Source organism: Pseudorca crassidens, chromosome 5 (genome assembly GCF_039906515.1).
Source record: "Pseudorca crassidens isolate mPseCra1 chromosome 5, mPseCra1.hap1, whole genome shotgun sequence".
In the NCBI taxonomy this organism is placed as follows: domain Eukaryota; kingdom Metazoa; phylum Chordata; class Mammalia; order Artiodactyla; family Delphinidae; genus Pseudorca; species Pseudorca crassidens.
The window spans coordinates 117069853-117097409 of record NC_090300.1 but is presented as its reverse complement, the minus strand read 5'-3'; the positions used below and the strand labels follow the sequence as shown (position 1 = coordinate 117097409).

The 27557-nt window shown below is 35.0% G+C and overlaps 1 long non-coding RNA gene across 1 annotated transcript in view; it reads right to left on the bottom strand.

The window, feature by feature from the left end:
• Window positions 1-5122: 5122 nt before the first annotated feature.
• LOC137225322 (uncharacterized) overlaps window positions 5123-27557 on the bottom strand; it is a 616604-nt gene continuing 594169 nt past the window's right edge. Inside the window, exon 3 of the long non-coding RNA XR_010943775.1 lies at window positions 5123-5207. This is a non-coding gene — a long non-coding RNA (uncharacterized lncRNA). The remainder of the gene's footprint in view (window positions 5208-27557) is intronic.

The following is a 27557-nucleotide window of genomic DNA, read 5'->3' as shown; positions in this document are numbered from 1 at the left end:
CATGGACAAGCTACCACAAAGCACATTACAGTAAAACTCTGTTCTTGATGTTTTAAAAGTTTTATTGTGCTATGCTTTTAATAGAAGACTAGGCTTCTGTTAAAAAGAGGATAAACGAGGAAAGTGGAAGAAGTGAGATCTAGGAAATAGGAGAACCAACACAAAAGAGTGATAAAAGAAAGTCCCAGGGGCTTCCCTGGTGGCACAGTGGTTAAGAATCTGCCTGCCAATGCAGGGGTCACGGGTTTGAGCCCTAGTCCGGGAAGATCCCACATAATGTGGAGCAACTAAGCCCGTGTGCCACAACTATTGAGCCTGTGCTCTAGAGCCCATCTAGAGCCCAGGAGTCACAACTACTGAGCCTGCGTGCCACAGCTACTGAAGCCCGCATGCCTAGAGCCCGGGCTCTGCAACAGAGAAGCCACCGCAGTGAGAAGCCCATGCACCGCAACGAGGAGTGGACCCCGCTCACTGCAACTAGAGAAAGCCTGCGTTCAGCAACGAAGACTCAACACAGCCAAAAATAAATAGATAAAATAAATAAATTAAAAAAACAAAAAAGAAAGTCCCAGGTTTAGAGACAAACCATTCAGTTTGGGACAAAAACATGGAGGGTTTCATGAGAGAAACATCTGAAAAAAACCTCAGATCAATGGAATATTGGATATGATTAAGCATTTAGGAAGTTAAAATGCAATTATTAACTCCAGAAAATGAACAGTCTTACATAAAGATGGCAATGCAATTTTTTTTTTTTTTTTTTTGCGGTACGCGGGCCTCTCACTGTTGTGGCTTCTCCCGTTGCGGAGCACAGGCTTCGGACGCGTAGGCTCAGCGGCCATGGCCCACGGGCCCAGCCGCTTCGCGGCATGTGGGATCTTCCCGGACTGGGGCACGAACCCGTGTTCCCTGCATCAGCAGGCGGACTCTCAACCACTGCGCCACCAGGGAAGCCCAGCAATGCAATTTTAGTAGTCTACTGGCTCTGCAGTAAACTCACATAGGGACAACTTGCTTAGCCTTACCAATGTAAACTCTGACTGTTAATTTAATAAAGAATGTGGTAGTGGAAGAATAGGGAGAAAAAAAAGATTTACTAGATAATGTATAAAACTGACAAATCAAGAAGTATTTGTGGATGCAATTTATTTAAAATATAAAGGAAATTATCAGAAGAAACATCTAACAGAGTAAGAAGATAGATTGAGGGGAAGTGGGTTCAAGAATAAGGAGATGGAGTAGGGACCTACTTATTTTTGTTTAAAGCTTGTGTCTTATTTGATTTAAACAATATGTGCATTAGTTATTGTGATAATAATGAATCTAGGATGAGAAACAGCAGAGACCTAAAACATTGGTTACTAGCACTGTTGCTGTTGTGTAGAAGGAACATGGCTAATCTATTTAATTTCTAACTACATTCTCAACTGTAGCTTATAGTCACAACAATCTCTCCCAACCTTTGTGATGTTGGAAAATGTGTAATTAATTTTGGACTATTTCTCTTCTGGAGTATTGAAGCAGGCATCAGACACTGTCACTATTAATAAGAGCATCTTTCTGAGAGGGATGTTAAGAGGATTAAATGAGTTACTGCATGTAAAGTGCTTAGAAGACTTCATAGCACATATGAAGGGATAATACAGGCTAGTTATTAGTATGAATACATAAATTAAAAAAACATGCATATGTCTCAATGAAGTTTCTGTTTGATTTTAATCAGGAACCTATACCATTAAGAATGTAGAGTGACAGAAGAATCAATGTCCTCGTCAATTAACAACAGTTACCTGTTGAGATTCCACAATGTGAGGTGAACATGGTTTGGGGGATGTTATTTGTGTGCATATAGGAAAACATACTAATTTGTCCAAGATTTTTTTCTTTTTATAAGAAAGCATATATTTCGTTTCCTACCAAACAGAATTATAACCAAACTTTATTTGGAGGTAGTGTTGGTTTGTAGAAGACTCCATTATCCCCATTTGAAATTACTCTGGAAGTTCTGACATTTTGTGGCTAGATCTTTATCTAAATTGATACTGACGTAATTCTGATAACTGTTCAGTTTTCAGATTTTCAAATTTACATTTAGTTTTTCTCCCAATATGCTACGGTAAAAATAGGAAGCTAACCCTCAAAACAGACCTATGCAGATAGGGGCATTATCTTATCTTTAGTATGTAGAAATGGGGAAAAAGGATATATTTTAGATATTACAAATCAAATTTGTGGACTTCTTTGGTACTCAAAATCCATATAAAGTTAATTTCCTTTCTAATTAATAATCTGCTCTCTAAAAATGTTAAGCATGCTACTAGGATGTCATTAGCTCCCACTTATTCCCTAAATTTTTATGTATTGATAAATTTCTCTCTACACTTTGTGTCATTGACTAAAGCTATACATGAATTCTGTGTATATTGCAGATAGTTAAATATTCTTGGACGTATTACTTAGTTTTTTCGTATTTGTAAAACACCATATGTACTTCCAGTCAATGAACAATGTACTCTTTGTAGGAGCTCCTTTAAAAAAATAATTGATCATTCCATATTCGACTTCTTTGGGATATCTGTCTGACCTCACAGAGTGCTGATTTGAAATCCCCTCTTACTTGTTGTTGCAACAAAGTCTATATACTTTGACTGTTAAATAATCCCCAATATTTATGACCCAGTTAAAGAGGAAATGGGCTACTTCTCTGTAAAAAATGTATAAGTTCACTTTAATAACACACCACCATGCTATCTTAGAAATTGTTCTGTATTCATTGATTAGTAGGAGAGAGACTGAAATGTTTTCAAACCTTATATGACTTTATAGTATTGTATCTGAAGATGGTAAGGAGAAAAGGAATCAATTTACGTTTCTTCCGTAAACTCTATATTACTATATTTTCCTGGGCCTCTTAATGAAATCCCTTATATAATTTAGATAAGTATAGCATATGGTTTAAGCAGTAAGTACTATTCATAAAAGATTATCATTTGTTGACTAAATCATTAATAAAAAATAAATTCATGTGTATGATATGAGGTCCATGGATTCTAGTTTGATGGATCAATTTGATAGTGATGGTCTCAAATGGTTTGAGCAACAGAGCAGATGTTGTAGTGACAGATTAGCTCGCAGTGGAAATTGTACTCTTTGTAGTGGTAGAAAAAGGAGAACTGGAGGTGTGTAGATGTGAATTTTAGTGAACTGGTGATCTACTTCTTTGGGACTGTTTCATGTTCCCCAAAATATGTTTTCCAGAATTGTATGGCTCCCTCTGAGAAGGTTTTCTTCTAAATTTATGAATATTAGGAGGAGAAAGAAGAATCCCACATTTAGCTCAACGAAATGAAGCAACATGTACTGAAAAATAAACACCCAGTATACCAGTCATTATAAGTTTACTACCTCCTCCTATTAATTCATCTAATGATATGTTTAATAGCAGAAATCTGACTACTGATTAATCCGATGGAGAAAAATAAATAAGAATGAAAAATTCAAAAAATGCTACATTTAGTCTTAAATGCATTGTTATTGAGGTTCTCTTAGATCAACACTCCAACATGATTTATGCATTGGTTATATATAATTTTCAGGAAATCCATAAAAGACAAAGAGCAAACCCTATTAGTGTATCTAAACAATGCAGTTGTTTAGACTGGGTGAGCACAAGGGAATTGAACTAAGATGCATTGGCAAATGAGGATCCCCTGAGAAAAACACTATGTTGGATTCCTCTTTTCATAAACACGAACTTCCTCAGTATTTATGGTATTAACAAATGATTTTACAAGGCTTCCTCTAGCTAAGTTTCTGGAAAAGTATCATCATACCAACTCCCTCACCATCTTACCACCAATGGGCTTTGATTTGTTGGTCCTTTAATCTCAGTTCTTATGTTGAAAGATAGGGGGGAAATGAGAATGAGTTATCTATGACTGAAATAAATATAAGTATTAAAGTTGCCTGTAAAGGTGCTATTAATTTGCATACTTATTCCAAATGTTAAAACCCTGAATTTTGTAGATGAGGGATAATATTGGAGAAAATTATTACTATGAATATAGTGAGGATGCTTCTAAGGTACCAGTTTATTATTTTATACCAAGGTGAAGTGTATCTGTTGGGTTATTCTCTTTTGAACACAACCATCTGTAAGATTGTAATGAGACAGACCAGTTCTCCATTACCTCTAACCCCAGCTACTTCACCACACACACACAAACACACACACAACCTAGTTACAGCCCACAACCTGGCAAAAATCTATGAACTGTGCTAACAAGAACTAATGAAAAGAACGTGATAAATACCTGCTATTACAACAAGACCCCGGTCACATCATTATCTGATTCAATGTGTTAAAAGTGTTGTATTTCATTCTTTGCTTTTATCTGAAGTTTTAGTCAAATTGTCTCAGATGTGTAACTTACGCAACTATATTCATAACTATGCTTACAAATTCTGCCTGAAACATTTACATATTTCCAGGCTAACCATTCTTAGACATCTGTAATATGAATTATTTCTAACATATTCAATTAGCTAAATTGCTACTTTTATGCTGACATATACATGCATCTATTTAAGAAGTGGTTTGTAGATCAGGTAACAATGTCATGCAAACACAATCCTGAGATACAAGTTGGTAATTATGATTTACAGAACTCTTGTTAAGAGTTTGCTTTCTGTTGTTGTTAAGACTTCAGGCAGAACAACAAAAAGCAAATGTACAGATAATTTTGAACCCTAATTACTTGAAGGTAGTCTTTTATTTCTTTTGATAGCAGTTTAGTTAGATATTAAATCTCTAAGAAAATAAACATATTAGTGATACCAATGTTTCAGGCTCATAAGCATCTTTTTACATTAAAAATAGGCAACAAGAATGCATGCAGTTTTCAAGTTAAATTTCTCTTCCCCAAACTGTTTCCTTTAGCAATATGACCTCCCACCTGAAGAATGAATAAAGTCTGGAAAATGAGGACAAGAAGTTGTTGGGATTGTTAGCTGGAAGCAGGGATGATTAGAAAGATAATTTTATACAGGTGGTTGATGACTGATGGAGGTGGCGGTATTTTAGGAGAAATGGACAGTTAGTATTTGGGAAAGAAACACTCTACCTGTATAGCCCAGCGAATTGTCATCGTTATCAGAGGTGGGGATTGGCGTCCCGTTGTCCTTTCCCCTCTCTACGTCTTCAGGGTCTGTCGGAAACAACACCAGAGCTGCTGATGGGGTCACAGTAGTAACAGTAGTTGCCATTTCGATCACAGCATGTCCAGACACAAGTAAATCCACATGTGACAGAAAAACACACAGGGACAACACACAGCACACTTCATCCTCGCCCCTCCTGCGGCACACTAAGCCATTCGAAGATCTCAGCATCATGGCTTACAGTTTCTACTTCTTCATTTCCCTAATTCTCTGCTCTGCCTGCACCTTTGCTGCACTTCAAAGCTGGTGAAGGGCTCTGACTGCCCTCTGTGAGGCCGCCAGCGCGGACTGAGGGAGCATATGGAGGAGGGAGAGGGCAGGGTGGCTGAATGCTAGCATTGCTAATTTTCTACCTTATTGTTAATCAAAGCTATTGACTGTGATCACTCCCCATCATCGCTTCATCTCCTGCCAATTACAGACTCCAGGGACTGTACCTCATATGGGGGGGCGGGGAGGGTGTGGGGAAAAATAGGGTCTTGTCAAAGAAGAGGGTGGATGATAAAAATGTCATACTTTTTTTCTGAGCAACAGCAAAGAAAGCGCTGCAACATCCCATCTTTCAAAAGGCGACAGTTTGTCATCTTGAAGGACTGAGATAAATTTACTAAAATGAGTGCCTGTGTAGAAGGAGACTTAACTTTGCACATTTGGGTTTGAATATCTGAAAACATTCCAAATTGTTTGCGATTCTATATTATAGTCATCCGGATAGGTATTTTCATTCATTCATTCTTACTTTTCTTGAATAAAAGAAATGCTTTTGTGTGTTTTCCCAATTGCACATTAATTTTCCTACGTGGAATCTGAGAGATGAGGCTAAGCACGACGGCGCTCAAGTTCCAATATCCAGAAGCTGAGTTGTGGTATAAATATACACAGAAGCCCAGTGACACCACTAATTTCACTCGTGCTCACTCTATGCGTCATATCTCTGTGTGTTAGATAAATATGAGCTGAGACTCTAGCTCCGTTGCTGATAAGCAGACACAGACACAATAAAACCCAAGTGCGAACCTCCTAAATTGAATACCGTAGAGTCATAGGTCATTCAAGTTGTGTAGGCTTTTTATCACCTTAAACAGCAGCTACAGAGGATCTCTCAGTCTGAGCAGTGAAGAAGCACAGCTGTTTACTCGAGGAAGAAAGTCTGTCACTTATGAATGAGGCAGCGAGAACGCGCAGGTAATGCCTCTCTAGAAACAGCACAGGGGTCATTAATTTTGTGTCCCTGCTAGTCTTTTAGCTAGGTTGACACATTTTGTCTAAGACACCACTATTCAGGGATGATTTAGAAAATTTTAAAAGAGGATGAAAAGTCCAACATGAATCTGCTTTGTGGCTTTTGCACGTAGCACATTTAACTACTCTGTCCCTGTCTTTCCTCCTTTCTAATCCATGTGTCATACAATGACCCTGGTGTGGCTGAAATGAAGGACAAAAAAAGGTTCAGATCTCTGCAGACCAAAGGGGAAAAAAGGGCTCATTATCACTCTATTCATCCTTGCCTTCCCAGCAATGGCTGTTGTCCTGTTTGTCCTTAAAATCAACTCTGGGAGTGAAAGAGCAGGGAACCAGTCCACCAGCTACCCCTCCAGCCTGTTAACGTATTTGTACGAGTTGTTTAGGTCAGAGATTTAAGTCACATCAGTAAGACAGGATGGGAAATAGGCATTTTTGTGTACTTTGAGGCAGTGTTAGCAAAATGTTCTGCCCCGAACTAAGTAAACTTGCTCAGGCAGACTAACCAAATAAAAGAGGTTGATGTAGGAAGATAAACAGAAGGTGCTTGTTCAAATGTATTAAAGGGCTTTTAAGGGACCACCCTTGCTTACAGTCTTGTTTTAAAAGATACATTGTGTTTAGGGTCAATCTTAATTTTACAGACTACTAATTTTTAGCAACAAATGCCCCTTTTCAAAGGAAATAACTACTTTTAATTTATGATGGGATCGTTTATTTAATGTGAATACACACATTTCTCACCACTCTGTTAAAAGTACAGTAGAAAGCTATACAAATGCATGACATGAACCAAATCAGTTTGTCTGTAGAGTATCATAAGACTTTGGGGATAAGGCCTTTGTACTCCTTGCTATTAAACCTTCCCTGAGAATGAGGACATTATTACAAAAACAACAGAGATGAGGAAAGGAAGTTCACTGTCATTTGAAATGAGATACCTAAATCTGTTTAAAGTAGATTTTTCACCTATGTCTAACGTCCTAAGTGGTTTCTAAATTTGCTTTCCTGTTTCCACTCATCACCCTTCCAGCCCCTTCCTTGGTTCAGGAAAGAACAGACTTTGCATCAATGAATCCTACCATATTTGTGCAGTACATTCTATTTACCTAGTTCTGCCTTTCATTACTAATATGCTAGACCTAAAGGAAACAAAAGATGCCATTTTTACTAACTTCACTCATTTTTTCTTCCCCTTCCTTTTTGTCAGAAGATAATTATAACAGGAAATAACCACTGGACTCACTGCATGTGAGCTGTAGGAGAGAGTCCAAAAGATATTTATTTAAAGTTTTTGTTAAATAATATTGATTATGCGAGCCATGGAATAGAACATAATGAGGAAGAGATTATCTAGTGCTTACAATGTCTAAAGGAGGGCTTCTTGTGCCCCGCATCTGTATTTAGGGCTGTCCAGGCCTGAATTGAAGTAGGTGTGGCTGTGATGGATAAAAGCCAAAAACACTTAGAGAAATGCACTGGCACTAGGGGTGCTGGGTTATCTGTGTCTGTTACCCCATTAGACTGTGAATTCCCAAAGATCAGGTAATCTGTTTGCTTCCCATTTGTACAACTGCAGCCTGCCACTGGACCTGCAACATTGTACAGGCTTGGACAGTTGGTTTTTTTTTCCTTTAAGATAATAAATGAATTAATGAACAGACGGTAACCAAGAATGTGAAACTCACTTCAGGGATAGGCTCTCAGTCTGCAACAATTTAAAAATTTCATTTTCTGTACCAGTATCATAGTCAGAAAAAAAACACAAAACTTGATATAAATTAACTCAATGCTACCGTACTCTCTATATCCCTAGTATCTGTAAAAGCATATAAAGCATGTTCAATATAAAAGGAAGTCTTGGGTCATAAAATTAGGGTCAGAAATATGTTAAATGGACACCTCCACAGCAATCTTCCATCAGCTCTGTAGACTCATCTGAATCTAATGGCCATTTGGCCTTCACTGCTTTTCAAAATAACCAATTCCAATTTTACAGTTAAGTCCTCTCTTTCATGTTAGTTTTTTTTTTTTTTTTTTTTAAGCTGTTTTCTAGATCTAAACTCGAATTCTAATCTGTTTGGCCATACAAACCTAATGCCTCATCTACAAAGCCCATTTCCCTCCAGTGCTCTTTAAATGCTGGTGCTTCACAGAACCCCAGACCTCATCGTTTTCTTGTTCAACATGCTTTCTGTAGTTGTCTTTATCGAGGCTCGCGGCTTCAGCTATTTTTTAGAAGATGATGAAACTTTTTTCACTTCTTAGTTAGATGCTCTACCAATGACCAGATCTTATCTTCACTGCTTATTCAGCTTCATGAGTTTTCCAAGAAACCTCACACCTTCTCTCACCCAACACTGAGATCATCATCTTCCCCTTCAATCTACTTTTCCCCTATACTCCCTATCTGTGTTAAGAAAGTCATCACTGTGCTACATTTTTAGTATTTTGCAATTCAGTGAAATGTTAATATCTGTAGTTAAAACTGATCTGGCTTATGGGCTTATTGCTCCTGGTAGATTTTGCTTCATACTTATTTATTTTTTGAAGTGGGTTGTATGTCAAATTTAAACCTATAATACATAAGCTTATCTATATATATACGCACATCTATAAAAATAATATGGTTAGATGTGTACATATATATTGAATACATGATCATATAATATACACATTAATTCTATAAGATGTATTATATACGAGTGTGTCTTCTTGTAACAGTCTTCCACAGATTTAATAAGAGCAACAACAATGGTAAAAAGGAATAAAGACCAATAGTTTCCTTTACAATGGAAATTACGTCTTTCAGAAGACTTTACCCTTAAATATAATAATTTATTAAAGGTGACATGACTTTCTTTAAAGGTAAATTAACTGGTAAGTTTGAAATTTGTTATTTTGTGTAACAATACCTTTGCTGAGATATCCCCAACACCTAAAACAAAGTATAATGGAAACTTCAAATTAGAAAAATCATTATATAGCAACCTCTGACAAAATAATTCATTCAGAAAAGAATCATCAGTGGATACTAAATCCATTAGGTGAAAAGTGGTATGGGACAGCATATACAGGCCCAATGTATGACCACAGAGATTACCTGCTAACTGCACAGGGGAAAATTTATTTTTATAATGGATAGATTTGGCAATCACCGCTTGAACTCAGTAATCAAACTGAGTATCACCGATGGCTGGTGACTAAAAGTGGGAAGACAATTGTGTGATAAAACATACAGTAGCACCTATGAAGCATTCAGGATAACAATGCTTGCCCTGAATTCAATCAACACTTAAGACCCAACTTAAAATCTACAGAAAACAAAATATATCCTTAGGATATACATGTGGAATAACTAAGGGGTGGATTATCTAACTTACTTTCAAGTCATTCAGAAAAGTATATTAAGAGCACTAAAGCAAATAAGGCATAATGTTAACAATTACTATCTATTATGAAAAACATTCCACAAAGTTTAAAGGATGGTGGATGAAGACTGAGTGGTCTGAAGTTTTCTCTATAATGTGCAGCAGAAATTCATGCCATGAAGTTTCTCTTTCACTGGTGATATGAGTAAAATAGCTAATATTTTTTTAGCACAAAGACTCATATTTGTACTACCATTCAACCCATATTTCTCTAACTTGTTCATTATTCGATGGTAGCCAGTGTTATTTTGTGGAAATGCAGAGGCCTAAGAGAAAAGTCTATTGTTTAAATTGTTTCATTTATTAAAAAAATTTTTTTTTAATTGAGTGTGAAATTCATAGCTCGGAACATTAGAGTTTCCATTTTTATCCTTCATTTCTGTCATATTCAGTTATGTAAATATATGTTAAAAATAATATCTTCTCCCTTTGGTCCTACTGTAAAGTGTCAAGCTGGTTTCTTTATAGATTTGCATTATCACTGTGCAGGTTTTTGGCATCAATTGACATTTTGAAGATGACCATTAATAAAAGATTAGGGAAAAGCAAATGAATATAAACTACTATCAATATGAGAATTGTGTTCTACAATTGGATCAATTCTCATCGATTCTTTCCTACTAATCAAGAGGAATGCCAGGAATGGGTACTTTAAATGGAATACTGAGAACATTTAATTAGAAAGCCAGGCAATGGATTACAAAATTAAGTACAAAAACTATGCTTGTGAAGCTTTAAATTGGTGTCACAATTCTACAAGATCAAGTTAAACCCAAGCTGCTTTAATCATGTATGGTTAAAATAATTATGGAAGCTACATTATCATTTTCTCCAGTCTTTTGAACTGAGAATAAGAGGAGAAATAAGAGTTATGCTTACAGAGATGGAAAGAAAAAAGGATCAGTGGGTGATTTTAAGAAGTATCTACTTAAAAAATAAATCAGAGAATGAAGCACATAAAAAAATTTCATTCACAATGAAGACTGAATGACTTTTCCAGAAGCTTATACATTATAGAATATTAACCAAAATATGTATCAAGTTCCAAAATTGTGCTACCAAATATTGAATGAAACTATTTTAAAGCAGCAATATGGTAACAGAGAGAAAACAATGTGTTATAACCACTTCCAATTTTGCTATTATAAGGAAAATCAATGTTGCTTCTTTCAAAGATAAAAGGACCATGATTATAATGATCCATGTGGATAATGACTTAATGATTGTTAGAAAATGTGTCAAGATAAAATAAGTTAGAATGTTAAAATTGATGTAAAATATGTATTCAAATAAAATTTTTTAGTGAATGGATGGTTCTTCCTAAATTTGAAGACTTTATCCTCCAACACCTTTGAGAAGAAAAAAAGATTGAGTGGTTTGGTATTTGACTAAACTAAAATAATCTCCATGATAAACTAGGTTATTGTAACTGTGACCTAAGATGCTGGGGTTGTACTAAATGAAAAAGATTTCATACAATGATCTCAAATTAAATTCTAGTGCTTTGTCTCATTTTCTGGTTTGATTAGACAACTGAATGAATCATATATGAAGAAACAGAAGCAAAAACTTCAAGTAATATTTATACAATGCTTTAGTTTATTTAATATGAACCACATCACTTTATATGTATGTATATTTTCTCATGTAAGTTTTACAGCTCTATCAAGATCATAGTCATCATCATGATCACGATCCGTATCATCATTGTTCCCATTTTAGAGATGCTGAAACTAAAGCTCAGAGAATTCCTTTGGCCTCTGTCATGCAACTAGTAAATAGTGAATTTGGAATTTGAGTCCAACTGACTTCTGACTCCAAATCACCACCTCTTTTCACTATACCCTATTTTACTATACTCTCTTTACTCACCAATCTAATTCTAGGAACTGGAAGGAATTACAATAACACATAGGCAATGGGACACCATGTTAGTGATTCTTTTCCAGTCGCTGAACCATAAGATTGGGTAATTTCACAAATCTATTTCTGAACTCCATTAAGCATTTCATAGGGTTTCTTCACTGTCTTCTTCTATAGACAAGATAAAATAGTTTATAAGGTAGTTGGTTGTGTTTCAGCTAGAAATACACAGTAAAATATTACTAAAATAGGATTTATTATTAAAATAAGGCTTTGCCACATATTTTTAAATATATAGATTTGGAGATTGAACTACTGACTAAATAAAATCAAGATAAGTTCAGATTCCCTTTTTTTGACAACTACATTTTTTTTTGTTACTCTTCAACAACAAAGATTTATGTTTTGGTATAAGTTTAAGAGCACTTAAAACAGGGTCATGACTTACTCTTAGGATGCCTAGCCCTGGCACAGTGCTAAGAGCAGAGCAGATAATCAATACATTTTTGCTGAATGATTGGATGAAACACTGAGGAATAGTTTTGCTAGAGTCAAGAGTTTAAGATGGACGTAACTTTTCTTAATGAATGAATATCAATTATTTCCTTATTTTGGACTTCGTTATGCACTTATATGGCTAAAATTATAATCACTATAAATCTAATTCAAAACCGCATTATGGTAAATTACTTTTGCTCATAGAATAATATCTTTCTCCCTTCCCCACTCCCCATGTCGATATATACTCTAGGAAATAGAATATTGTTTAACTTAAATCAGATGAGTGTTTTACTGGTGAAAGTTGTCCTTCTTGCATGTTAAAAAAGGGTGATTTACAAATATCCACCTATGATGAAGTGGATATAAAGAAAAGTATAATAAATAATGATGATTCCCCAAACGAAAAGAAGTTGTAATATAAACAAACAAGAGAAGTATTTAAATATTGCCAGGTAGGTGAACTGTACTTTTGCTCTTATGAGCACCCTCTGATTTGAGTAATTCCAGATATAGATATAAATATAGATATATCCTGATTTGAACAAATGGAATGCATTTTTCTGAGAGGCTGCTCTTGAAACTGAAGTAATATAACACAAATTTGGAATTTGCCAATGCTGTATTCTATTTTTGAATTTGAAAAAATATTACAGGTGTGGAAAAAAATGGAAAAATAACTACATGAAAAGTCTCAAGTACAGTTTTGTTTGAGCTAATTTGGGTTATATCTCGTTACACCAGGCCAATGAAATCTGCTTAAGTAATAGAGACTTAACCTATCTTTAAGCAAAAATATAAAAAACAAAGATATATACTTCCTTACATATCTCTATCTATCTATAAAAATTCTATTAACATAAAATATACTACTGAATGTTAGGAAGGTAAGTGCATTAATGGATAAGCCTACAACTCAGAAGAATACAAATGTCACCAGAAGATGCTTTTAACTCATTTAAATTCAACTGAATTTGAAACAACAAGATAAAGTGCCTTCTGTATGGAAATCATTCTATTGAAGGAGAAATGCTCATAATTTAAAAACCATTTGTTTCCAGATCTCTTCTAGTGGAAACACTGACAAACAGAGCTCTTAAAGTAATTAGGAAAATTATGCTTCATCATGACAACATGTTTTTTTTCTTCGATGCCTGGATGTTTGGTCTAAGAAAGTTATGGAGGTTTTCATGGAAATAATAAATGATGACTATTTCTTTATATAATGAGAAACTAAGCCAATTGTCCAGTTGAATTCCGCCTATATTCAAAATGCTCAAATCAAATCCTCAATTACGTCCGATGTGACAGATACCTCAGTGGGACAGAATTTAATCTGCAGAGATTTGCTCCCTTGAACTTTATCTGTGAGAGTTAATTTCTGGTCCATTTTACTAGTATTTCTGCCTCTCTCCGTCTGTTGACTTTTTTGTTATTCTCTCCACCCACTTTGCCCTGGTATTCAAGGGCTTTTCTTTTATTGTGCTTAGCATCTGTTACTGTTCCACTCCCTTCCAGTCAAAGCATACGGTAACTTCAACACAGGCTAATTAAGTGGTGCTTGAAGTTAGTTAACAGGTGGTGGCCCCAGCTGCCCTAGTTGTATGAACAGACACATCTTGCATTTTAAGGGCAGAAATGGCACAGTAGTAATACGTGCATTAATGGAGTACTCCTTACATAGCATTAAAATGATGTTGGGGACCAAGAAGAAATAGAATCACTCCTCTTTTGTAGAGGGAGAAATCTGGTTTTGGGGTATGGTGATAACATTTGAGATCTGAATAAAACCTCAGACCTCTTTATCTTTTTAACCAATGCTCTTTTCTCATCATAGAATGGGTAAATTTATTACCATTTCCTTCAAGTGTGTTGATAAAGCATGTTTCCAATCACTGCTGCTAGTTAACATGTTGAATGATATTTAAGTAACATCCACATGATTTGTTAAATTCAGTCAAAATACCAACTAATCTACTTAGCATTTTGGAATCACTACAACGAAGTATGTATGATTGTTTATTTAGATATTCAATACAGTGTAATATTTAGGAGCCATCAGCTAACACTCCGACCTTGGACAAGTTATTTTATCTTTTCATTTTTTGGCCTCAGTTTCTTCATCTACAAAATGTGAAATAATAGATCGATTTCACAGGAATGTTATGAGGACTAAATAAGCAAATATGTGTAAAGATCTTACTATAGTCCTAGACACCTAATAAGAAGTCAGTAAATGTTAGCTATTATTATAGTTCATGTAAATTCAAAATCAATGTTAAAGGGATCATTTAATAGTTCTTAACGGAAAAAAAATCCTACATACTTGCCTCTTGAAGTGAGAAAGACACGTTCTATTTCTGTTTTAATGTGCCAAGTTTGAGTTTACGTAAGAGAAGAAAGCGAACAAGGCATCAATTAAAATTCAACAGAAAAATGGATTTTGAAAATTTTATTTTTGTCTAACCATGTTACATCATGTCTTCTCATTGCATTTCTTCAGCATCTATTTACACAAAATTCCCCATTAAATCATTCAGGAAGTTTTTACACATAGGCAGCATTTCATCCAAATGGTAGACCCTTCGAACTGCACACTTTTTTTTTTTTTTTTCAGTTTGCCTAATTGCTTGTTTGCTTTGTGCTGACAAGGATGAATTCACTCAATTTTATTTCTTGAGGAAAAAACCCAACACTTGAAATTGAAATTACCCTACAGATTTCCTCACTCTTAAGGCAACCTTTTTTGTTTTTTGTTTTCCTTGCCTACTGCTGTTTCAATTCTTGCCCTTCTTTGGCTGTCTCCTGAAGAGGGACAGAAATTGCTGATGCCTTGGAAGGAGGTGGGGAAAGTCTGAAACATCTGCAACTTGGGCCCGAGATCACGTGATAAATGCCAGCTCCTCCCCAGCCCTCCCCCCTCCAAGTGTCCTACCAGTAGTGACTCTCATCTATATGCAACAATTATGGGCATCTCTGAGGCAGCATTCACTCAGCTGCTAAAGGGACAAATTTCCTCCATAGTCTCTTCATTGTCTGCTTTTTCTAACCACAGTCACGGTTTTATGCTCTTCATTCTAATTGTGCTTTTGATGATTGGGGTCACTTTATGCCTTCAGCTTCCCCAAAGGTCACAGGGATTAGCTGTGTCCAATTGAGGACCAGAGAGAGCCATGGCAGCTTACTTCCATTCATCCCCCTCCATTGATTTCCCCTCAATGTGAGAGTGGCCACGGTGGTTACTTCTTGTCCTTTCTTCACGCTTGCTATTTTTCCTTGCAGCCCTCCCTCACTTCTCCTTGGAGAAGGCAGTTTGTAGCCATCACTGTGACACTAGAGGTTTCACTGAAGCAAATCCACACCGAAAGCAGGGAAGGTACATTGGGCACTGCCTGATCAAATCAGCTTGCGCTTGATTCTTCCTGTATTGTTTCAGTTTACTTAGCTCACAGTCATTCAACACTGACATTTGAAAAAGTCAAGCTGCATTTTAAAACAGCATTCCCTTATTTGCTATGTGTCACTGACTGTAATCAACTACACACATATAATATATAATCTATTGATTATAATTATAAATGCTATAATAACATATGCACTGTGTGTTTTTTCTCTCTTTTACTTTGTTGATTCTGACTTATCTTTGTGGTTTTTTTGTGCACCGCCATTCTAGTGTTCAGAGCATGCAGGTTTGCATTTGTGTTTTTTAATGGGAAACTCTGCCAGCCTTTTTTCTCACAAGTACTTTTATAGTGAGATAATATGTTTCACTTCCTAGTGTTGTTCCAAAAGAGACATTCTTATTGTAAATTAATGGAAATTCTTGAAACCGAAGACAATAAAAGTAACTATTTTTAAGGAATGTGTATATGTGTATGCCTGCAGAGGGACTAAGGGTCCTGAACAATAAACACCCAAATAACCCCAAGTACCTTAAAAGACATTAAGCCATTTATGTCATTATTCATATTCAAGTGATAGTGGGGACAGTTTATTACGTAAAAATATTTTCTGGGCACCAATGCCCTTGGCTCATGAAGAAGTCCATTCATAACTGATGGTCAACAGTTTAAAACATGGTAGGAGGTGGTCCTCAGGAGATTTTCCTTCTTACTAGGAGTCAAAGGACTAGTAACTTTCTAGTTAGTGAGATTATCTGCTTGGCTCAGAAGAAAGATGAAACTTTGCTGCACATTCACATTCAAATTTGAAAATATTGCATCAATTAATTTCCATCTTCTGCAGTTCCTGATTTATAACTCATCATACATTTATTTGTACATGTGGAAATATGCTGATTTGCAGATTCAGTGCCCTCTGCCATATTGCCTCATTTAAATTTTTCAAGCTTCATTCTTAAAATTTTCCATAAATATTTAGGGTGGAGACAGCCTAAGGGAGTAGCAAATGTAGGAGTTTTTGTTTGTTTGTTTGGTTTTTTTTGGCAGTACGCGGGCCTCTCACTGCCGAAGCCTCCCGCGTTGCGGAGCACAGGCTCCGGACGCGCAGGCTCAGCGGCCATGGCTCACGGGCCCAGCCGCTCTGCGGCATGTGGGATCTTCCCGGACCAGGGCACAAACCCGTGTCCCCTACATCGGCAGGCGAACTCTCAACCACTGCGTCACCAGGGAAGCCCTGCTATATAATAATTTAACCATTGACCAATTGATCTATATCTTGGTTGTTTCCAGTTTTTGTCTTTTATGAATAAAGCTGCTATAAACATTTGTGTACAGGTTTTAGTGTAAACATAAGTTTTCATTTCTCTGGGTAAAATGCCCAGAAGTGCAATTGCTGGGACATACGGTAATTGACATTCAGTTTTTTTAAGAAATTGCCAGACTGCTTTCCACACTAGCTGTTCAATCAGCCGATCAGTTTTAAGAGGCATACATGTGCCCATCATCGGATGAATGGATAAAGAAGATGTGGCACATATATACAATGGAATATTACTCAGCCATAAAAAGAAATGAAATTGAGCTATTTGTAATGAGGTGGATGGACCTAGAGTCTGTCATACAGAGTGAAGTAAGTCAGAAAGAAAAAGACAAATACCATATGCTAACACATATATATGGAATTTAAGAAGAAAAAAAAAAAATGTCATGAAGAACCCAGGGGTAAGACAGGAATAAAGACACAGACCTACTGGAGAATGGACTTGAGGATATGGGGAGGGGGAAGGGTGAGCTGTGACAGGGCGAGAGAGAGTCATGGACATATACACACTAACAAACGTAAGGTAGATAGCTAGTGGGAAGCAGCCGCATGGCACAGGGATATCGGCTCGGTGCTTTGTGACCGCCTGGAGGGGTGGGATAGGGAGGGTGGGAGGGAGGGAGACACAAGAGGGAAGAGATATGGGAACATATGTATATGTATAACTGATTCACTTTGTTATAAAGCAGAAACTAACACACCATTGTAAAGCAATTATACCCCAATAAAGATGTTAAAAAAAAAAAAAGTAGGTAAAGCAATATGTAGAAAAATCGAGAAATTAAAACATGTTAACAATTTCAAAAAAAAAAAAAGGCATACATGTATTCACATGGGAGAAATGTCTCTGTGGCATTAAAGTTAAACCTTTGAGAGTTCTTTCCTTTCCTCCCTCTCCCTTCCCTCCTCACTTGTCTCTTCCCTTTCACTTCTCTCTCCTCCTTTTCCCTTCCTTCCCTTCTAGTTTTTACTTCCTTCCTTCTTCCTTCCCTTCCTTCCTCCCTCCTTCCCTCCCTCCCTTCTTTTTTTCATTTCTTCCTTCTTATGTATGTATGGAATTACAATAGAAGGAATGACTATATGAACCTAATCTGAGAACAAGAAAGATAGTATTACAGCTTCATAGGTTCTTTAAAAGCATTGAAACTTAGTTTTACAGGCTTTTTCACATTTAATAATATCTTATCTTTCTTATATTAAAATAAAAATACATAATTGATATCAAGGACCTAGAAAACGCAGAATAATCTTTTTGGTAACCTTTCTCTAGTGATTGTGACAAGCTAAAAGCCAAAAATAATAGTCACTTAAGTATAAAAAAATCACAAGACAGAAATTTATGTTGTCATTGTGAATAGCAATCTACCCTCTAAGAGAAAAAAATAATATCTTATGTTATTATGCCGTTCAGAATAAAGCATTTTGGGATCATTAAATCCAACCAAAAGATTTGTGTTCTAGGCTAGTGTATAACTGTAGAAAAAAGCCTGAACAAAATAAATATATAAATTTATGCTCTACAAAAGGCTTGTAGTTTTTGTACATCCTAGATATTTTCACATACTATAAAAATGATGTTATTATATCAACTTACTAAAAATGATCAAGTTGGTTTAGTTTGTCTTTGTGAAACTATAACACCCAGTTGTCGGTATTTAAAAAATCAGTTGTTAAAGGATATAGGGAAAGTTACATTGGCCAGGGGAGTAATAATAATCTCAGGCACTTCACTATAAAAGCAAATATAAGAGCAATAGATAACAGATAAAAATAGATAAAAAATCATTTGTAATCTCAAACTTTTCTACTTGCGGAATCAATTAGAGTTGAAGGAAGATTCCTGATTCTAGAAATATATTCCAGAAAAAAAAATATATATATATAAAATATATATTTAATCCCATAAGAACTGTATTGTCTTAATTTTTTAAATATGAAAACTAATGAATGTAGAATTACGTACTAAAACTAGTCCTTTGAAATGAATATATCTACCATACTTGAAAAATCTTGTTATAAGATTTTACAACAAACCTATGTCAATTAATAAATGGATTGTCAAGCTACTACCATAAAAGATGATGTAAGAAAAAAAAATATTGCCCAACTGACCTGATCAATTTCTGTGAAAGAGATTGAAAGAATATTGATGGGGGTCAGACAGTGGATTGTCCTGAATTTAAACTACAACCTTTTATTCAATAAACTCTGACAGCTTGGGAGATAAAGTTCAGGTCACACTGGCATTATTGCCTTAACAGTGGAATAAAGCACAGTAAAATGAAATGAAATAAAATAAACAATAAAATGATCACCCTCATGGTGTTCTGTGAATGAAATGGACAATGAGATAAAGATATGTGAATAATTCTATTATAGATGATGGAATTAAAGATTATTTAATTGGTAAGAAATCATATTGGGTGTGTTTTGCTCAACTTCTTATACCTTTCAGAATACTTCAAATGGAAACGTTCATATTAAAGATAAAGTAAGAACAAAAAAGCTAGTTAAATAAATTGCCTCAGAAATTTTCATAGACTATTTCTATATATAAAATAGTACACATTTATTACAAATACAGTACAAATCCAGAGGCAATACTTTCACAGAGCTTGGAATTGTCTCCAACCCCACTTCTAAGGTCCATCTGCCATCAGTTACTTTTCAAGAGTGGCCTGAGAAAGGATGTCTAGGGCATCAGGGTAGATCCCAGAGGAAAAAAGAAAGACGGAGAAGAATAAACCACTGAAACTTTAAGAAAAGGAAATGGTCCATTAAAAAAAAAAAAGCCCATTAATACTATGAACTATATTGATTTCTTGTCATTTTTGTAAACTTAACTGCAGAAAAAGTCTTTATTATTATATATTTGTAGAGCTAAAAATAGCATGTCAGATATAGGAATACAGTATACGTATTTATAACCTGAAGAATGCAGATATCTTATCAGCAGAAAATATGATTATAAGATTAATTTTTCATTTTTTGTTTGCTATTCAGGCTTATACAAAATTAAATGTATGCCACTTTATAGAATTACAATAAAAATTGGAAACACAAGATAAAACATGTAGAGTACTGGAAGAAATAAAGAAGGATTTTGGAAGAAATAGATAAAAATACCCAGTATCAAGTATCTAAAAACATTAACTTAGATCTTAGTGCATTCTGACTATTTAAGGGGAGACAAAGGAATGAGGAGGCCTAGAATTCAGGAATAAGACAGACAGCTCCAGGAAGAAAAAATAGTGAATATATTTTTTTTAGTAATAGCTTTAGTTACATATTGACATGGTATATATATTTATATATAAATAAATATATATATTTATAAATATATATATATTTAGATATTTCTAAAATGTAGAAATTGGTTTTGAAAAGAAATGAAAATAAATGTTTACATAACCATGAAAAACAACATAAGAGAACCCTTGATTAAAACTAGATAGCTGCATAGTAGAAATATTCTGAATTTACTTTTCAAATTGCAAGTAAAAATAACACTGGATATTTGGGTTTAAGTTCTAATTGCTTTGTTTTTAGTGACAGTGTCTCTATACCACCCATCAGATACAAACATAAATTGAACACAGTTGACAGATAGAAGCTAATTTTATTCTATCTTGAATTCCCATTTATGCCTGCTTGAGAGATATACTTTGCCAATCAAAATTCAGAAGATACTTTCTGTTTGGTAAAACCAAGGTGTGCTGCCTGTGAAACTGTTTATGTTTATATTGTATTCATTAAAAAGAAATGTAAACTGAGTAGGGGAGTTTTCTTTTCAGAAAATGAATCCTTTTCCAGAGATCAAAGTGGCTGAAGATTAAAGTATCCAATAATATATTTAGGCGATGTTCATGAGGCAGCTATATTCCATACACAGATGTTGTCTCAGGCTGAAATTACTTCCTTAGAATTTGAGTTAAATAATCCAATACTTCAAATGACTTTAGGAAATTGGATGTTAGGGAGACTAGCCAGCACCATTCAATTAAGTGGTCCTTGAACAGAAAAGTGCTTTCCTTTGGATGGGGGAAGAAAAAGAGTTTGATCACATTTAAGCTAATCTATCATTTATCATACCCAGTGGGTAAGATAGTTAATGACTATATTGATTTTTTTTTTTTTGTGCTTAGTTTTTTTTGTGTGTGTGTGTGTGGTTCGCGGGCCTCTCACTGTTGTGGCCTCTCCCGTTGCAGAGCACAGGCTCCGGACGCGCAGGCTCAGCAGCCATGGCTCACGGGCCCAGCTGCTCTGCGGCATGTGGGATCTTCCCGGACCGGGGCATGGAACCCGTGTCCCCTGCATCGGCAGGCGGACTCTCAACCACTGCGCCACCAGGGAAGCCCCGTGCTTAGTTTTATACACAACATTTAACCAATATGAAACTGTATGTGGGATTTGTTTTCCATTTGTTATTGATGCACTTAAATTATCTTTATTTATCTCTGTGTGCACTGATTTCAAAAGTGAATTTCAAAAGGGCTTTAGGTAGTGTCATTTTCTTAAACTGTATTCTAATTTTCATATATATTTTTTTAAGCTTTGGATATTTTTCACGTCTATAGTTATCTTCAGAGCTCCGTTTACTTTTACTAGGAAGAAAAAAAAAGCTTTGAAACTTTGCCAACAATGTTGGTCACAGACCTTTCAGAAATAACTTTTCTGGTTTCTCTTTCTCTTTCCTCATCTGCCTCTGTCATATCCCCATTGTTCATTTATGTGGGTCACTGTAATTATTCTATATTTTCTTTGAGGATTATATGGACCATTTCTAGAAAGCTGTCTTTACAAAAAGACAAAGAAAGGAATGGACGCATAATAGATATGCAGAAACTGCAAATGTGGTTAAATAGGCATCACAAAGGTGAAGGGGATTCACTGTTATACCAAATAGCTATTTAAAAATTAAAAGAAAAAAAGCAGCAACTAGATATAAGCAGGGCAAGGTCTAAAATAGCATGACATGAGAAGAAGAAAACAAAACAAAATGACTTAGGCATTATATGAGAAGTAGGCAAAGCTGGTTTCTCCCTCCCATGGTTTATACCATTGCTAGCATTCAGTTCACTTATATATAAGAATACAAACGCAATATATGTATATATACATTTGAATATATAATCTAATACATTGTTGCTATTATCATTTTGAATAGCCTGTTTTGTTAGATCAATTAGGAATAAGAAAAATAAAGTTTTTATTTTATTTTTACTTATTTCTTCTCCAGTGCTCTTACTTTCTTTATATAGATCAGAGTTTCTGACATATATAATTTTCCTTCTCTCTGAAGAACTTCTTTTAACATTTCTTGCAAGGCAGATCTACTGGCAACAAATGTCTTCAACTTTTGTTTGTCTAAGAAAATCTTTATTATTTCTCTTTCATTTTTGAAAAATAATTTTTTAGAGTATAGAATTCTAGGGATTTTTTTGTTGTTGTTCCTTTCAACACTTTAAATATTTCACTCCACTGTCTTCTTGCCTGCATGGTTCCTGAGAGAAATCAGGTGTAATTCTTATCTTTGCTTCTCTGTTGGTAAGGTATATTTTTCCTTTTTCTTCTTTCAAGATTTTTTCTTTATCTTTGATTTTGTGTAATCTGAATATAATATGCTTAGTAGTAGTTTTTTTTTTTTTTTTTTTTTTGCATTTATTCTGCTTGGTGTTTTCTGACATTCCTGGATCTGTGGTTTGACATCTGACATTAATTTGGAGAAGTTTTTGCTCATTATTGTTTTACACGTTGTTTCTTGCTTTATCTCTTTCTTCTCCTTCTGGTATTCCCATTATGCATATGTTATACCTCTTGTAATTGTCCTGCAGTTCTTAGATGTTTTGTTCTTTTTTGTTTTTACTCATTTTTCTCTTTGTTTTTTCAGTTTTAGAAGTTTATGTTGTCATATGCTCAAGCCGAGAGATTCTTTCCTCAGCCATATCCAGTCTATTGATAAACCCATCAAAAGCATTCTTCATTCTGTTAACAGTGTTTTTGGTCTCTAGCATTTCTTTCTGATTCTTAGAATTTGCCTCTCTCTGTTTACATTACCCATCTTTTCTTGAAAGCTGTCTACTAGGCTGGCACCTAATGTAACTTTACTCCCATCTTTCTGTTCTTTCTATTTTTTTCTTTTTTAAGTATTTTCATAATCTGAACTTCCCTTGTATATTTATTTTGAATACATATTGAGTGTTGTTTCACTCCATTGGATCATAAGCTTCATGAGAACATAGCTTGTATATCTCATCTTTTTTTTTTTTAATTCTTAGCATCTAGAACAGTGTTTAATGTACTGTTCAATAGATGCTCAATAAATGTGTTTAGTGATACATAACCGTATTACTTGTGAAATGAAGAAACAAATAGCACAGACAAATCTTGAAATGGTAGTAGTACAGATAATTATGTCCAAGGTGAATTTTCATACAATAAAGCTTTCACCTTCCAGGGTACATGGGAATAAATTAATGGAAAGGACTGCAAAGAGAAGACATAAAGAAAAAATTTAATGGGACTAGCAGTGTACATATGCACAACTACCAAAACTTCTGGCATCTAAGAAAATAAACCTGATTCCAAGGACAAACTTGAACTTACTTGAGAGTGATAGGAAAAATAAAAGAAACAGATTTTCATTTTCTTCAATATGGTTATCCTCAGAGTTCAAACCAACAAGTTGCATGTCTAAAAATGATTACAGTTTTTAACTGTCAATTCTTAAATTTACAACTAAGTTTTTGTTTTCCTTTAGACTCTTCAGTATAGTAAAGTGGTTTAGAGTACTCTGAGTCAGGCTTCTTTCTTCAAATCCTAATTCTGTCACTTAATAGCCATGCTATTTTAGGCAAATAACCTCTCTGAGCCTCAGTTTCCTCATCTATAAAAAAGGGAATAATATTGACACCTAATTCATAGAAAGCTTGTGCAGATTAAACGAGTATATGTAAGTGCAAAGACAGTAAAGGCCATATAGATGTTTGTTTTTGTTTAGTTCATTGTTTATATCTCTTTCTGTTTGGGTAGTAAGATTCTTGATATTCCATGATGCTTATAAGCACTTATTCATAAAGAATCTTTATTAGATTTAGTGAGCAGGGTAGAAGAAGAAAAGAAAAACAACAATTCTGAGGATGCAGTAGAGGTGGCTGTGTTCCAAAGAACTTTCTGTGGAATTCAGAGGTCAATTTGCTGAGGCAAGCTGCAGATGGATAGATAAAGTGTGATTTCCGCATCTTTCTCTAAGTGGTAATTGTGGGCCTCGTAGCCAAGGGCCTCTTTTAATGAATAAAAAGGAATGAAAAGGTCATCCCTTTTTTTTTTTTTTACATGGTAATCTTGGAGCATTGTTTTCTGAAAATGTCAGGATCCTAAACACACTGAAGAAACCTCTAGGATGCTGGTCTTACTAATCAGGCAGTGATTTAAATGGAGCCTCCATCATCATCAGGACACTGGTCCCCATGACTAACCTCGGGCCTCAGGCAACAGATGCTAAGGGCTGCTGGAGGTTGCACAGCTGCCCTCCAACCTCTGGAGAGGACACTTTGCTTCAGGGTTAGCACAAAGATTTGCTTGTTTCTCTAAAGAATATATTTTAAAGAGGAAGAAAGTAGCTCAAGTAGAAGAAATCCCAATTCCTTCCCAAAAATACTCTATAGAAAGGCAAATAGTCCTTTGATTCTCTCATAATTATCTAAAAAAAAGAATAGAGGGAAATATCTATATGCTGTTAGAGAATTTGCAGTATAGATTTGTGGGGCAAATCATACTGAATTTTTGTATTTTTCCTTTTTTCTCTCTTATCCCCACTTTCCACTTCTTTTTACATGTCCCTTTTTGTCTACTATTAAAATATGGAAATGATGTAACAGAAATCAACTTGGAAGATCATTCCTGGAGAAATTTTCTTAACCTGAAATCTCAGTCTTTTTAAAATTTTCTTTCAGCATACTTTTTGGTCTAGCATATTTCTCCTTTGATGTAAATATTTTGACTGATTTATTTTCATTAATAGCCTTGAGAACTTCTAACTGAAATAAAATATAAAATTTATTAGATATCTTAGTCACTGTGCTAAGCAATATAGTAAATAAGACTTGAATAAAACATGGTCCCAAATATTCAGGAACCCACAGCCTCATAATATTCTTGAAAGTTTCAAATAATCTATCATAATACCAAGACACAGTATAAATAAAAATAAAGTCAGAGCTTCCAAAAATAAAGAATTCACACATAAGCTTTTTTTCCATCACAGGAGGAAATAAGGTGAATGAGAAAGAAACGGAGAAAGACAAAAAGGAAGAAAAAGAATGGGGATGTATAGAACGTGGGGACAGAGAAAAAGACTGCTGTGGTGTGGGGATGTGTGTTGACTCTCCACTGTATTTCTACTTTAAAACAGACAAAAGAGAGCACCATCATGTTTAATTGAACTGGCAAGAGAAGGAAAATAACACATTTTAGGTATCTATTTGCTAAATGCAAGGAAAAGCATGTTTATAATACCTATATTGTGTAATAGCTATTCATTCATTTAAAACGTTTAGACAATCACATAATAAGGGCTGCATTTATTGGAGGGGAGACGCAGCGAGGAAACAAAGGCTTTTCTGATTGATATTTAAGCCAAGATCTGAAGAATGGGAGACGGCTGTCTGAATGTTTCAACAGAAGACACAGCATGTACAAAGGGCCTGAGTTGGAAAAGCCTCAGATGTTTTCAAGGATGTAAAAAACGAAAACAAAAACAGTAGCACATCTTGAAAAGTCAATAAGGGTCAAGCCTGACAAGGGCCACATGAGGTAGCTCCATGCTGACCTCGGTAAAAGTTCTGATTGTCTTCTAAGTGCACTGGAGGGCATTCGGAGGACATAATCCAATTTATGTTTTAAAAATACTAGCTTGTCTGTTATGTGGTGGATGAATGTGTGTGCTTTGGGGGTAGTTGGATGGTGTCAGTGACATAGAATGTCACTGATGGTGTCAGTGACAATGAATGACATTTTGTCATTCACGTCTTACAGATTTGGAAAGCAAAGTTCAGGAAAAAGAATAATTCAGGATCAAGATTTCCTCATTGTAGAACTACATGGCATCAAGTAGCTAATACTCCGTCCCTTTTTCCTAACTTTATGAGGGAGCAGATGGTTGGATCTCTATCACTAAAATTTCAACAATAGCAACAATAAGAATAACATATAATTTTATTTTGTGCTAACTCTGAGTAAACTCTATGTTTTAAGTTCTTAAAAATATTGTAATTAAAGAAATCTTCCAACGATTGCTGCCGAGAAGTTAACACCCAAGGATGCACAGATAATAATTGGTCAAACTTTGATTTCAGGCTCTATTCTTTGAATCCATAGCTCACATTCTTAACCAAGATTAGGGAAGGGAGACCACTATGTGATTTACTGTGTTGGTCTAAAGGGGTATTACAGAAAACGGCGAAAGGAATAACAATTTGACAAATAAAGAAAGTTGAGTTCCTCCTCTAGAAATCTGTTTGCCTGCTTGATAGTACCATGTTTTATTTCTATAGCTCTTTACATATTCATTTGTTTGAATAAATATATATTACATAATATATTAATTTATATGGGTTATAAATAATATATAAATATACTGAACTAAGTTTTAACTTATTTATATATCATATTTTGTCCTTAAAAATATCCTACGTGGTATGCATGGAAATTGCTATTTTGTCCATTTTACTTCTTGCGAAGTAGTCCCATTGAGCTAGGTGACACATCCAAGGACATAAACAGTTGCCTCTGAGTGAGGCTGGATCTAAAAACCACCCTAAGTCATATCCACTAGTCATTCTTTATTTTAATGCCTGCACAGCATTACCATCACTTAAAATTATCTTTAGTAGTTTTTTTCCAGTTTCCTTCATTAAAATTTAAGGCCAATGAGATGGGGGACTTTAATTATCTTGTCCCTCAGCATCTCAAACTTGCTGGACACATGGTGGGTTCAGAGTAAACATTTGTTGAATGAATAGTACTTTAAAACATGCAATACTGATCAAAAATGGCAGACCTACACTGGAATGAAAATCTTTAGACTCTTCATTGCTCATTCTATCACACTGTGCCATCATCTCAGATCATGGTCATTTGAGATCATGTAAGGTCACCAATAAATGAGATGGTACTTTGCTTTTCAAAAGCAATTTCCGATAGATACATTTTATTTCAAATTAACCACAGTTACACATCTTGGCAACAGAAGATTTTTGTGTTTTTTTTCCCTCTTTGTTTTTCTGGGTTGCATTTCACATGAGGGAGATGAGATCAGTCAACACAGTCACTTGAGACTGATCAAAGCATAAAGTATTGCATAAAACAACTCACATTTAACCTTTGCAAATGAATAAGTAAAGGGAAATTCATGAATTCTTAAAATATTGTCCCTTGGTGCAGATATCAGCCTCTTTCTGGTTTCAGCATTAATTCACATGGGCATCTTTTCCATAAACAGTCTTATTTTTCCTAAGCAACTGGTATTGCCATTGAATTTTGTGGGGAAAAAAAAAGACAAGTTTAAAATAATGTACTCTT